This window comes from Ictalurus punctatus, chromosome 9 (genome assembly GCF_001660625.3).
Source record: "Ictalurus punctatus breed USDA103 chromosome 9, Coco_2.0, whole genome shotgun sequence".
NCBI classification, from domain to species: Eukaryota; Metazoa; Chordata; class Actinopteri; order Siluriformes; family Ictaluridae; genus Ictalurus; species Ictalurus punctatus.
In genome coordinates this window covers 6113012-6127034 of record NC_030424.2, presented here as the reverse complement: position 1 = coordinate 6127034, position 14023 = coordinate 6113012, and positions in this window count along the sequence as shown.

Below are 14023 nucleotides of genomic sequence, written 5' to 3'. Positions count from 1 at the left end.
TGATTTATGCCACCAGCCTTTGCCCAAAGGACATTTTCTCTTTTATGTTTCCCCTTTTTAAATCTGGCCATGATGCCTACAGCAGTCTATTAACAGCATGCAACTCTTAATTCACTCTTGTGCCCATCCCCTCGTGGAAAGAGTTTCAACAGTCTATGTCTCAACACACTATCTCCAGAAAACTGCTGAGAATTTTTTTTTTAGATAATTTATTGTGTCCGTCTCTTGTGTATCGCAGTGTGTGCAGAGTCCAGTGGGGTGTTTTCCTATTCTGTTTAATGCTAGATTTAAGCCAGCATGGCCTATTCTAAGACGTGTAATTATCATCTCTTCCATTGGGTTTCTGCCGTGCCTCACACTCATGCCTACTTGTTTTTGTATAGTATACAGATGTCGTCCGGTGTTAGCTGTGTCCCAGTATTCCTGCCATATTTTATGTGTGTGTCCCTTTATAATGGTTTTGATCTCTGCTCTAATTAATGGTACTTGTATATCAACTGTTTCATGCTTTGTCAATCTTTTTGCAGCACATCCACAGTTTCATTCCCTTCTACCCCTACATGTACAGAAACCCAGAAGAAGGAAACATTCAGTCCCTTACCATGGAGTATGAGAAGCAGATAAAGTATTTGGTAAACCAATGTCTTGTCTGCATGATGTTTTCCCAGACTGTATATTTGATAGTGCAGATAGACTGTCAGAAGCTATAGTGACATCTTGGTTCTGATGATTTTTTTCCAACCACTGCTGTGCCAATAGGACTCCTAATAGTTCTACAGTGTACACTGATAAGTGATTGGTTGCCCTTTTTTTTTACTCTGCTTCATACCGAGGAATGAAAAAAGCTGCACAAGTGTGGCCTGTCTCAGGCTGTTTTGACCCATCTGTGTATATGAGTAATTTATCCTGATACTGGTCCATATAGTTTTGAACTATTATCCACTGTGGTGCTATTTTAGACTTCTCTTTTAATATTTGTTGTAATCTTGTATCTACAGATGGTTTTATGAATCTCCAGGGTGGTGCAGTTGGTATCACCTCAATGAAGCTTACTTGTAGCTGACTGAGACCTGCATTTTGTGACTTTGCATTTCCTAACCATCCGAGACTGTTAAATTTAGTCCTATAAAACTCTGAGCATTCTTGTAAGATGGCTTTCGTGGGGTGCACCCTGCTATGCCCTTGTAGATTTCTCCAATATGCCAGCATGATCTTAACCCTCCTGATACACAACAGCATCTCTCCTGTCTCAACCTGTAATGCAGTCACTGGTGATGATTTAAATGCTCTAGTATAGATCGGGAGTGCTTGTGCTTGTTCCACATCAATCTTTTTAAGATTTGATTGTGTTGATGACATATATGCTAGGCAACCATAATCAAAGGCGGCTCTCATAAAAGCCTGATATATATTTATGAGTGATCTCCTACTTGCTCCCCAGTCTCGCCCTGACAGACATCTCAGAACATTATTAATCTTTTTACATTTGTTCTTAATTTTATCAATATATGGACCCCAGGTCAGCTTCTCATCAAAAAGCACTCCAAAAATCTCACAGCCTTGACCTGTTCAAGATCTAGCCCATATAATTTAAGTGGTACTATTTTATGACGTTTAGAAAAACATTTTGAAATTGATAGTTTAAATCCCCATTCATTTGCCCACTGTTCTACTTTCCCTATTGCATGTTGCACTTTCTTTCTTAAATATTCTATATTTCGAACCCTAACCCAGAGTGCTCTGTTTGCCCTTACATATTGCTGCTACATGGCCATATTTTTGGCATTTAAAGCATCTCAGTGGTGGAGGAATATATGGCCTGACCTCATAGTTCATATATGTACACCTTACTTGACAGTCTTGATTCGTCAAACTTAATCATCACAGCCTGGCTGTCGCATTTCTCCCCATTTCTAGTTTTAAGACGTTTTGCTTCTAGTACTTGTGAGGGAAATTACTAATTTTTACACTGTAATAAGTTTGTTCTTGTTCTGTTTCATTCTCATGTGAGGATAACGCCTAAGAAGGCCATGGCATGTCACTGAGATCAGAACAGAATGTTTATCTGCTTACAGAGACACAAACATGTTCTTCTGTTCAAGGTTCATCTAAACATCTTCCAAGATCCTAAACAAAGCCTGTTTGAACTGCCTCAAACTGCTTCTTATCGGTACAGAGAATTATATCATGCTCTGCGTTTCATATATATAGTAGTGGTTTAGTACAAGGGCTTCAGAGCGCTCTCATTATTCTACCCTGCTTTATTCTATCCTGTATTAACCATCTTTCTGTAACAAACATTTTTACCTTCAGAGGACGAGTGTGCGAGTGTTGTCTAATTTCCACGACAATTTGGCGTCCCTGTGTGGGCTGCGCGAGTCTTTCAGATTTTCTGGACAACAAGCAAACCGGAGGACACAAGTAGAAAAGTTTTCACCCTGAAGTCCAGTTTGATACAGGCGGTTTGATCTTTGTTGTACAGAGCGAAAGATTGATGCAGCCTTACCACTGACCTGTAGTAAACTTGAATTCATTGTGTATTGCTGTCTGTATGGAAGGGAGTCGATGATATAAGAAATGCGTGTATTACATTGAGAGAAGTATTACATGGAGCGATTTCTTATAAGAAGTTCGAGGAACTTTGCCTCTGCGATGGCAGAGATATTGGTGTTTCTTAGATCACAGCTTCAAAACAAATATATATACCGACAGATGGATATATATATATATATATATATATATATATATATATATATATATATATATATATATATATATATATATATATATATATAATATTTATATATATTATATAATATATACATTATATATAATATAATATATATATATTTATATTATATATATATATATATATATATATATATATATATATATATATATGTATGTATGTATGTATGTATGTATGCATATATATATATGTATATATATGTGTGTGTGTATATATGTATATATATGTGTATATATGTGTGTGTGTGTGTGTGTGTGTGAGAGAGAGAGATATATAATAACGGTAAAAATAAACAGAAAGAGTCGGTTCGAGCAATAAGTAAGTAAAGAGAGTACTTATTAAGAAGCGCAAGAGGTGCGGTATTTTTATGGCGGATTATTATCAAGTGGCATGCCCCATTGACTCATTCCATCATCCCAGCCGTACATGATACATTTGGAAAATTGCTGTATGTGGACTCGCCCTCACAGCTAAACTCTTTTACATTCTTAAGGTTTGCTCTATTGAACCTATAAGTTATATGATTAATTGAATGTCTAGAGATTTGTCACACATTTTGAACCTTTTCTGTCTGTGCACGAGAATGCATATTTACTTGATCTTCATAGCATGTTAAATTGATTAAAACTTTGAAAGTTATAGAAGTATTTCAGGAAATTTGTTAGGATCCATACAGGGAAAAATCTGAACACAGAGCTGCACTTGCTCTGTAACAGTGGTAGATACTATCTTGGGCAGTGTCCATAATGATGCTGTGGACTTTGATTCTGTACTTTGTTAAAAACTCAGAAAGTATCTCATCATCTACCATCTCATCTGGCATGACTTTCTTTTTTCTTTGCTATTTTTCTGGAAGGGCAGTTTGGACCATCATCAAAGTCACAATCAACAAAGTCACAATCATCTTGCTTCTGTAGATTTCTGTTTGCCAATTGTACAAATGTATCTGTTGCTCTTTTAACACCTTCAAATGTTCGGTTGAACCCGATTGTCTTCAGTTCCCAACACCGTGCATTGAGCAGTTAGCAAGTCCATGCCACTTGTTTGAAGGTATTTTGACAGTGGTGTAGTTCAAGATAATATTTGAAAGAAAATCTGTGCTGTGAGTATGGTTTCATATCTGAGTAACACCTTCATGTATTCTCAGGCTTTTACTTTCGCAGTGGGCCACATTGTATTGTCTTTCTCCATCTTCGCCATGGTGGTCACAATGTCGATGAAAAGTGCCCCATCAGGATTTCCAAAACATCCAGAGACTTTTCTTAGTGCTTTGTCTTTAGACCACCACCATGTTTCTCCTATTGGAACAATACATTAGTGTCTCCTGTCCTCACTGATCTCCTCCCACACTTTCAGTTGTTTTTGCCAACACAAAATTAAGTATATGTGCAAAACACCAAACATGAGCTTGTGCTCATGTCTCTTGGGTGAGAAATATAGAAAAACTCTTGTACTGCCCTTGCATGTTTGACGCCCCATCTTTTTCCAAAAGTTTTTTCAGTCAAACAAGAATATTTTAGAGGACTCACAATTGAAGACTGCTACACTATATCTCATGATTGATTATATCTGTCACATATCTTATTGCAATGGCACAATTATTCTTAGAAATTATGTCTAATATACAGTACTATATACATATATATGTGTGTGTGTGTGTAACAGTATGTAAATATGAAAAATGAGCTGTAGATACACAGAGGTTTGTTGGAGGTTGCGTTTGAGCGAGGAAATGATTTTGAAATCATTTTGAAAGCTGATTTTATTCAATGCTTTTGTGTTAAATCAATAATAATACACAGTTCCGTCCACATAGACCGCTGTTGTGCTGTGTGAAAAGTTTTGAAAATGTGAACACAATATTGATAAATGCATATGACTAAATGTAAAAAAAAAAAAAAAAAAAAAAAAAGTAAATGAACAAATCTAAGGATCCTTTAGCGCCATCTTCAGGCGAAATGATGGTATGACCAAGTAGTCTGGCTTTTGTAAACGTTTTCTGTCATCAAGCAAATCTTTTAGGACATCACATTGGGGCTTTCTGAAATCTTGTCTCATATCGTTTAATTCTCCACAATTAATATGCTATACTTACTTTGTACCACTATATTCTGTAAAAAAAAAAAAAAAAAAGTTATAACAATTATGATTTATTCATTCACCTTCAGCAATGGCTTTATCTTGTTTAGTTTCACAGTGGACCTGGAGCCTATCCCGGCAACACTGGATGCAAGGCATGAAAAATTACACCCTGGATGGAACGCCAGTCCATTGTAAGGCACTTGTTATCTCAAAACTGGACTTACTCTGGCACTTACAGCTCTACTCTGCGCACATCGCTTCTTCTGGATATCAACTAATGGAACTTGTATGGTAGCACTACTTGTATTGTTCTCTGCTTGATATCGCTTTGCTTGTATTTTCTGATTTGTATGTTGCTTTGGATAAAAAAGTCTGCTAAATGATTAAATGTAAATGTAAATGGCACCGTACAAACACATATTCACCCATGCTTACATGGAGAGAACATATGAAACTCCACACACACAGACAGACAAGACCCAGGAGCTGTGAGGAATCAATAATTAAAAATTAATCAATATTTAAATTAAATATTGTCACAAAGCTCTTATATCATCGCATACAAAAAGCTAAGTCCTAAGTCATGTTTCATAGACCAGTCTGCTGCCTTTGATACAGTGAAACACCAGATTTCCACTCATGCTGACTTAGGCACTGTAAGAGATGCTCTGATTTGGGTTTCATCAAATCTACAGTATCAATTCAGTATATAGTATATATATTCTGGAGAGATTCAGTACCATTACCTCAAGCCTCACTATGGAGTCAGCTTTGTTGCACTGTAGGTTCCCTTCTACACTAAATCACCGTTTTCAGTGATTACACTGCATAAAGCTTCCTAATACTGGACCCATCAAAAACCATTAAAAAGCTCACAATCCATCCCGCACATATAGCTGAAAAGCTGGTGTGATTCTAGATATTGACCTCATTAAACCAACCACCAGATCCTTCAGATCTCTTTTTCACAAATGAGAAGACAACAACCTTTCTTGACCAGTATCCTGGCTCCACAGTGGTGAAACAAGCCTCTCTTTCATTCATTTGCACACGTCTAAAGACCTACACATTCACAAAATATCCAATCTGCCCAATATACTTTTCATTATCCTAATCCTTTCCCTGCACTTACTCTTTGGATTATTTTATTTGTCTTGCATCTTTGAGTTCTTCTTTGTATTTATTGTCTATGCACTTATGTATACTGTGAAATAGTTTTGGACATTATATTAATATGATCTATTTATATAATATTATATAATATTATCTATTATAGATGCCAGACTACACAGTGACACCACATCCAAGTCATGCAACATGTATTTTGATTACATGGTGTCATTACTAATGTTTAGTAATAGCAACGTTGACTTGCTCTTATTAGAACAGTAAACACACAAAAATGTAGGTACACCAAATCTGGGTCATTGGCCCCCCAAAAATAAAATTGGAGGCGCAATGCATGCAAAATCAGAATTTAAAATGGAAAAAGATTTCAGATTATAATTATAGTTAAAAAAAAGTCCTTCTTGCACTATAAACCCATTCCTTTTCCATACTCCTTATCCTTGACAGGGTTTGTGGATTAGCCTGGAGCCTACAACACATGTCTTTTGGACTGGGCCTCCTGCACCAGAGAACCAGGAGGAAACCCAAAAAGCATGGAGAGAACATGCAAGCTCCGCGCACACAGGGCAGAGGCGGGATTCGAACCCCCACCCCAGAGGTGCGATATGACGGTCTGTAAAACCCGGTCAGAAGTGCCCCATCAAAATTAAATTTTCAATCTCTACTTGAAAAATACATGTATTTTATTTTTATTTATAGTATAGATTTATAATAGTACTATTTGATATCACACAGAAGAAGATGAGTTTCCTTTCGAGTCTCTCCTTTTGGTTACTCTCAAGGTTTCTTCCTCATAGACATGAGGGAAGCTCTCAAGGAGTTTTTCCTTGCCAAATCTATATCTATATCCAGATATCTGTAAAGCTGCTTTATGACAATGTCCATTAAATTACATTAATTATTCACCTAATCAGGCTATGCTACATAGATAAAAAAAATCAACTCATTCTTGTTTCAAATAACTCAGTTTCAAGGGACTATCCCTATTCAAAAATTCAGCAATGCCACCTTGTGGGGCAGCCCAGGAATTTCAGTGTAATTTAAAGTTAAAGGCAATCACACAGCTAGGCCTTAATTACACACTCAAAATAAGACCTGAATAACATTGGTAAGGACTCCCCTTTGGACACTAACATGAAACTCTGCACACATTTATTGAACTAACTTGTGATCAAACCTTGGAGCTGTAAGACACTATTACTGCACCATTGCATCATATATCTATTATATAAATTTAAACAAAGAAGCTTTACAAAAGCATTGTAATTCGTAGATTGCTTAAAGATGACATAATAGTAGAAAAAGCATAGTTAAAAAAACAATAAGCATAGACAAAAGCAAAAAACAAACAAACAGACAAAGGACAAACAAACAAACATTAAAATGATAAGGACATTCATATTCTAATCCAGGGTTGTCCAATCTTATCTGCAAAGGGCCGGTGTGGGTGCAGGTTTTCATTCCAATCAAGCAGGAGCCACTCTTAATTCCACCTGTTAGTCGGTTGATCTTGGCTTTCAATAGACTCAGATGTGGATTCTGTTTGGTTGGAATGAAAACCTGCTCCCACACCGGCCCTTTATGGATAAGATTGGACACCCTGGTCAAGATCAAGGTGTTTTAAGCATGTTTATTGCTGTCAAACATTACAAATGGCCATATTTATTCCGGACCCTGGACCTATCACTTTTTGGTGTCCAGCATTTATAAAAGTCTAGACGCCTAATACAATTCAAAAGCTAGTAGTGTCTCTGATAGTGCATATATGAATAAACCAAGGACAGAAAATTCCCTTCAGTTTAGAATTAATAAACTGACACAAGTATCACGTAACTGTCACTCTCTGTGGTTGCCCTCACAACAAAACGCTCATTTCTCATACCCTCCTCCCCTACCAGTCCTCCTTATCCTGCAATCTGTCATCCTGACGGCTTCTTGTTCCCCCACTAAGTGCCCTGTGGGCAAATCACACGCTCATTGATGACAAGAGCATTTCAGATTGTCATGCACTAATGCAGAAGTTCCCAAGGACCTGCTAGTGGATCCATCTTCATCTGCATTGACTTCATTGGCTGCTTGGAGATTACCAGTGGCCCCTCCCTTTCTTTGAAAAGCTCTGTCAACAATTTTCCCAAATGCCCCTCGTTAGCTGGCTGTTCTGCCACTCAGGCGCTGGTTTGGGCTTTTAATCCAGGTGAGTTATTGTCACTGCAGCGTTCGCAGGACGTAGCCCCTAATGAGAAAACAAGAGCTGGAGCCAGGCCAGCCGAGCAGGATGCAAGTGGTGATTCATTGGGCCAGACCATGCCAGCTTCCCTTGCCACAATGGGAGATAATAAGACCATTTATATGGGTGTCAGTGGATGGGAAACAAGCACATCTGGGCTTTGAAGGGCAACCCAGACACTGAAGTATTGAAGGGGTTTGTTTTAGGGAGATACATTTTTGGGATATTTTCACACTAGTGTGTATGAGTAATATATTTATTTATATGTAAGGTTTTGGCCAGTTTGTTTTCTGAAATTCAACAGTACCTTAAAAACCGAAAAGCAGATTCTTAACTGAGCATATTCTAATTTTATACACAATGAGGACCAAAAGTCTAAGACCACTAGTAAAAACGCTTCTATTTTGCATTATTTTCTAATTTAATACAAAAATCTTCATTACAAATGAGTTTCTTAGTATTTTTTTATGTCCCCTTTCTGCTTTAATAACAGTGCATTTAAGCCGGCATGAACTCCACAAAAACATTATGATCCGTTTTAGATCAAATCCATGAATTAGCATAGCCTTTTTGTCAGCTCAAAGCAGTCCACAAAGTGTTTCCACCCACAGAACTAGATGTTTTTCACACCATTCTCTGTAAACTCTAGAGATTGTTGTGTATGAAAATTCCAGGAGATCAACACTTTAATATATACTCAAACCAGCCCACCTGCACTAACAGCCATGCCACAGTCAAAGTCATTGGGACAAAAAAAAAAGTTTCATTTTCTTTTATTTTCTTTATGTCATGTGGATCATATTATGCCTACCATAAAACCACATAGTGCTGAGAACACAGGAGCATACCATCCATATTCCAAGTTTAAATTTGCCTTTAAATTTAAATTTGCCTATGGCACAAGTATTTATAATTTACACACAATGATTAGCAAAGTCATTTGGATGAAAATCATTGCAATTTTGTATGCTGTAAAGCATGCCATTAATTTTACATACTGATGTGACTGGAGAGGCACCATGGAAAGTGTGGAGCCTTAATAAAATCATTAAATCCATTAACAAAAGAGCCTCATTTGAGAAGCAATAAACTGTTTAAAATAATTTTATTACTAAAAGAGTATTTAACATGTAACTGATTAAATGCCAAAGGCAGGTTATCTGAGTTTAACCTTCAGAGGGGTAAATGATGTATCACAGTGTGCCCCTGGCATTGTGAGATAGAAATGTCATCATTGATGATCCTGCACACCTGATGTGGTGGGTGGCCTTTTCTGGAAAGTAGACAGAAAATATGGTGATTCAATTAATATCTGTTTTTATGCTTGAATGACAGTGTGGCTCATGGTACACTTTAGGAGCACTGAAATTCAGGAGGTAGTCAGGATAAAAGAAAAATCAAAACATTTGGAACTTTATTATGGAAATGAAGTATACAACCGGTTTGATTTGGATGAGAAGAATAAAGAGATAACTTAGGCCTTCAATGATTCAGACATTATTCTGTAATGTACATCGGAACAAGGCAAATAAAGAAACACAAATAATTAGCATGCATGTGTCAATTGTTTGGAAAAAATTCTAAGTGACAGAGAGACATGGAAAAGCAAACTTCACAGTAATTGTTTTTATTGCTTTTAACTATAATTGATTTGTAATGTAAATGGAAAAGATTGTATATTGTATTACAAAAGAAAATGACAACAAAACGTCAAAATTACTGCTGCTTTAGAAATAAATTCAGTCAAAACAATACATTACCAAAACTTGTTGTCACAGAGAAATGAATTATAATTATAAAGTGTTTCATGTTTTGTACTTACAGTGTCCCTCAACGTTAATTGAAAAGTGTCCAGATCTTATTTGCATAAAGAACCGATTTAAAAACTTAAAAATGAAAAACAATCTCATGGCTGTGTATGAAATATGGCTCATTGCTTGTTGATTATCTACAGTATAAGTATTCTGTTAATCATCTGATATATCATTTGAGTGCACTGACTCCTGTGTCTGTAATGAGTGGTACATTTTAGGTTGTAAATATTAATAGGCTGCAGCAATTGCAAGCACGAGACACCAAAGTAATGAACAATACGATTCCCTGGCTTTAATTAAATAGAAGCTACAGGCTGGAGCGTAACAGTGTAAATTCCTGCTCAAAGAACAGTTCCTACCACAACATAGTGCTCTTTAAATCCATATTGCCTGCTTGTGATAGTAAATGGTATGTTTTTACTGTTATTCCTCACTTGAGTAATACTGTGAGTCCACCTTTCAGGAGCATTATATTTTGCTGTCAATATTGTTCTTCAATTTAGAACAATTTAAAAAGAGCATTATGGCAAATTCATTGTTTTTCCAGTAACAGCTATCATACAGCTAATGTTTGCCCTTCAAACTATGATTAAAAAAACAAACAAACCTCTAAGTATTTATGTGTAAATCAAAGATAAAATACCTGTATATATTTTTAAGAATATTCCATGGAGATTAATATGTAGTTTTATTGTGACTTAATTTTATTTTTATTATCAATCAATCAATCAATCAATCAATCAATTGACCATTTAATTAATTAATTAATTAATTGTATTCTTTCTTTCTTTCTTTCTTTCTTTTTTTTTTTTTTTTACAGTTGCCATGACAATTGTAATGTATTATATAATACACCACTACAATATAGCACTTCTCTTATAACTTTTGTAACTTTATTTGGAAAATGTTGAAGGTGTATGAAAAGGTCTTCATCATAGTGTCCCTTAAATGAGATATCATGGAGGAGACCTGTGTTTCTGTGTTTTTCTATCATAACAGTTGAAAATAATAATTTGTATCTCTATTAATGATTTTGGGTAACACATGGTGTTTACAGGACAGGCTCATGGTCTGTCTACATTTGTACCGTGTGCATGTGTTGGCTCTAAATATAATACAGTACACAGGTGCTTACAGTAAAAGGTAAGTAGTATGTGTGACCAACTGATAGTTTGTATAGTATGAAATGATATCTGGCTTCTGTAATAAAAGTCTGAAGCAATGAGCTCCAGTAGCTGAATGGATCTGGTTAAATTGCGATTTGAATTCACACTGCTTGAGGGTATCTCACAGGTGCCATTGAGCTCTTTACTCTACACAGTTGTATTAATTCAGCTTTCTTGTTTTCATTTGATCTCAATTTAAGTCTCATGGCTCAAGGTTCCCTGGGCACATACTGCCTCAGAGCGCTGTCATATCAAAGTGAATAACAATTGGTTGCTTGACCTGGTTATAACAAGGTTAATTATATTTTTCAGTCTCTCTGTTTCAATTTTGTAGTGGCTCTATCACCTTTTACTGAGTGATCAGCGCAGCCCTAAATATTTTCTGATGGACAAGCACAGAATAATAGCTTGCTTGCAGTGATGTGGGATTTGTCATGTCACTGGGTTCTGATTGGATTAGATTTTCTTCTTTTGATAAGCACATTGTGTATTACTTTTGATTTCATTATAACGGTATGATTACAGATAAATATAACTGTAACTATTTCTGCAACAAAGTAACAGCATGTTGCTGAGGAGCAAATGTTATTCAGGTCTTATTTTGAGTGTGTAATTAAGGCCTAGCCTGGCACTGTGTGATTGCCTTTAATTGCCCCTTTAAACAATATACAGTGTAATTAAGCACAGATCGTGTGAAGTGGAGGGTGAAGTTGACAAACAGATAGCAAATGATCTGTGCAAGAGTGGATTTGGTCAGTGTCTTCTAATAAGATGTAACACACTTGTTCAGTCTGTATGCACAGTGTGTGCTTAGGTGTCTGCTAAATTCAGCCTAAGCATACTCTGGAGGTATTTGTACCTTGGTTTTTACCTTTTTTTTCACCTTGCCCTGCAGCTAATGCAGGCACACACACTTGTTCACCTTCACTTCCTCTCCTCGGTCACTTCCCACAAGAGTGAGCCATAGCCATGTGCATGCATCGGTGCATGGCCTCGCCTGGCCTTATTATAAATGGAAGGAGGTGATATTTTACACTCCTACGCAGAAATATAACTAGATAGACAAGTGAGCCAAGCTAATCCCTGGGATGAAATTAGCAGGCAGAGTCAGGGGCCTGCTGGAAATGATGAACGAGGCTGACCAAGCTTCAGAGGCCCACATCCGCTGGGATAATTATGCCAAGCTCCTGGGCTGGAATGTGTCGGTGCCACTTTTTGATGGCTCTATTTCAATGGGGGGCTCCATTTCACTCTATTTCTCCTATGAAATACATAGTAAAAGCTATTAAAATTGAAATTGTTCTAGGATTGTGTTCGGAGAGGGAGTTATTGACCCTATCACATAGTGTTTAATAAGGTGTGCTAGAAATCCTTCCGGGTGCTGGAGACCATGAGGCATACTGGCTTCACTTGCTCTCTCTCTCTCTCTCTCTCTCTCTCTCTCTCTCTCTCTCTCTCTCTCTCTCTCTCTCTCTCTCTCTCTCTCTCTCTCTCTCCCTCTCTCTCTCTCTCTCTCTCTCTCTCTCTGTTTGTCATGTAATGCATTATGGTTTTAACAGAAACATGCGCTCAGCCAACAATTACCAATAACCAATTTTTCTTAAGTACTATTCTACCTCTTACATTGCATGGATCAATTAAAAAAAAAAGAATAAAAGGAATTTAAGTAATTTAAAGTCTTGAAAGCAATACACATTTAGTGCTATTGGCCACTCAATACTTTTACGCCAGAATACAAAGAAAGAAAAGCTGTTAACTCACATAACACATGTTTATCAGTTATATAACAGTTTTATAACAGTTATATAATAACTGTTAGATATTATGTATTGTACAGATTTGAGACAATTTCTTTTTATGCTAAACTATATTAGTTAAACTGTATTACTTTAAATAACAGTTTAAAATCTCACTGTGTAAAACATTCCCCCACAGCAACAGCCTAGTTAAAATGTGTCTTTGTGTCTTTTAAAAGCACAAATCTCAGGCTTTCCACTTTTCTTGGATTTCACAGGTACATCACAACCTGTGCCTTAATATATTCCACAGCAGGTTATTGATGTTGAAGCTACATACAGACATTATAAGCACACATATTGATTAGAGTGCAGTGAGCCTCCAGTTCAGCTCAAGACAAACAAAATCTTTATCCTTTTGTGTTCCTGCAAACTAGCAAACTGATTTATCTTTCAGCAACAAGCATTATTAATGTAAATCAACTATTATAAGAATCAAATATTTTTGTCAGGTCTATTTTTTAAAGTGACCAGAAGGTGGCTCCCTCTACAATGAAATGGTGAAGAAATCCTTTCTTCTTTATTTCGATTTAATCTGACCGTCCCAACACGAGAAATCTGTTGTTTTTGTGTTCTGTAATAATTTATAGAGGCTACTGACTTGTTACTTGTTACTTTGTCCTTGGGGAAAAAAAAGGTAAATACAAAAAATATGCAACATTCCAGTTTTCCCAGCACATGTCACAAACAAACCTTGTCCTTCAGGGTTTGCCAGAACAACTTTACAACACCACTGCTTCAAAGTGTATATCAGTACATCAGTATATTGAGGATATAAAAATAGAATAATATGCATTGCCCTTCTTGGCTTGCATACAAATAATTAAGCATTGGAATATTTTATAGCAATGCCTAAACCTTTTTCTTCTTCTTCTTCTTCTTCTTCTTCTTCTTCTTCTTATTCTTATTATTACATTTACAGTCATTAATTTAGCAGTTGCTTTTATCCAAAGTGACTTACAAATGAGGAAATACAAGCAATGCAATATATCAAGCGGAGAAAAATACAAGCAGTGCTACTATACAAGATTTATTAATTGAGTTCTAGAAAAGTGAAGGGC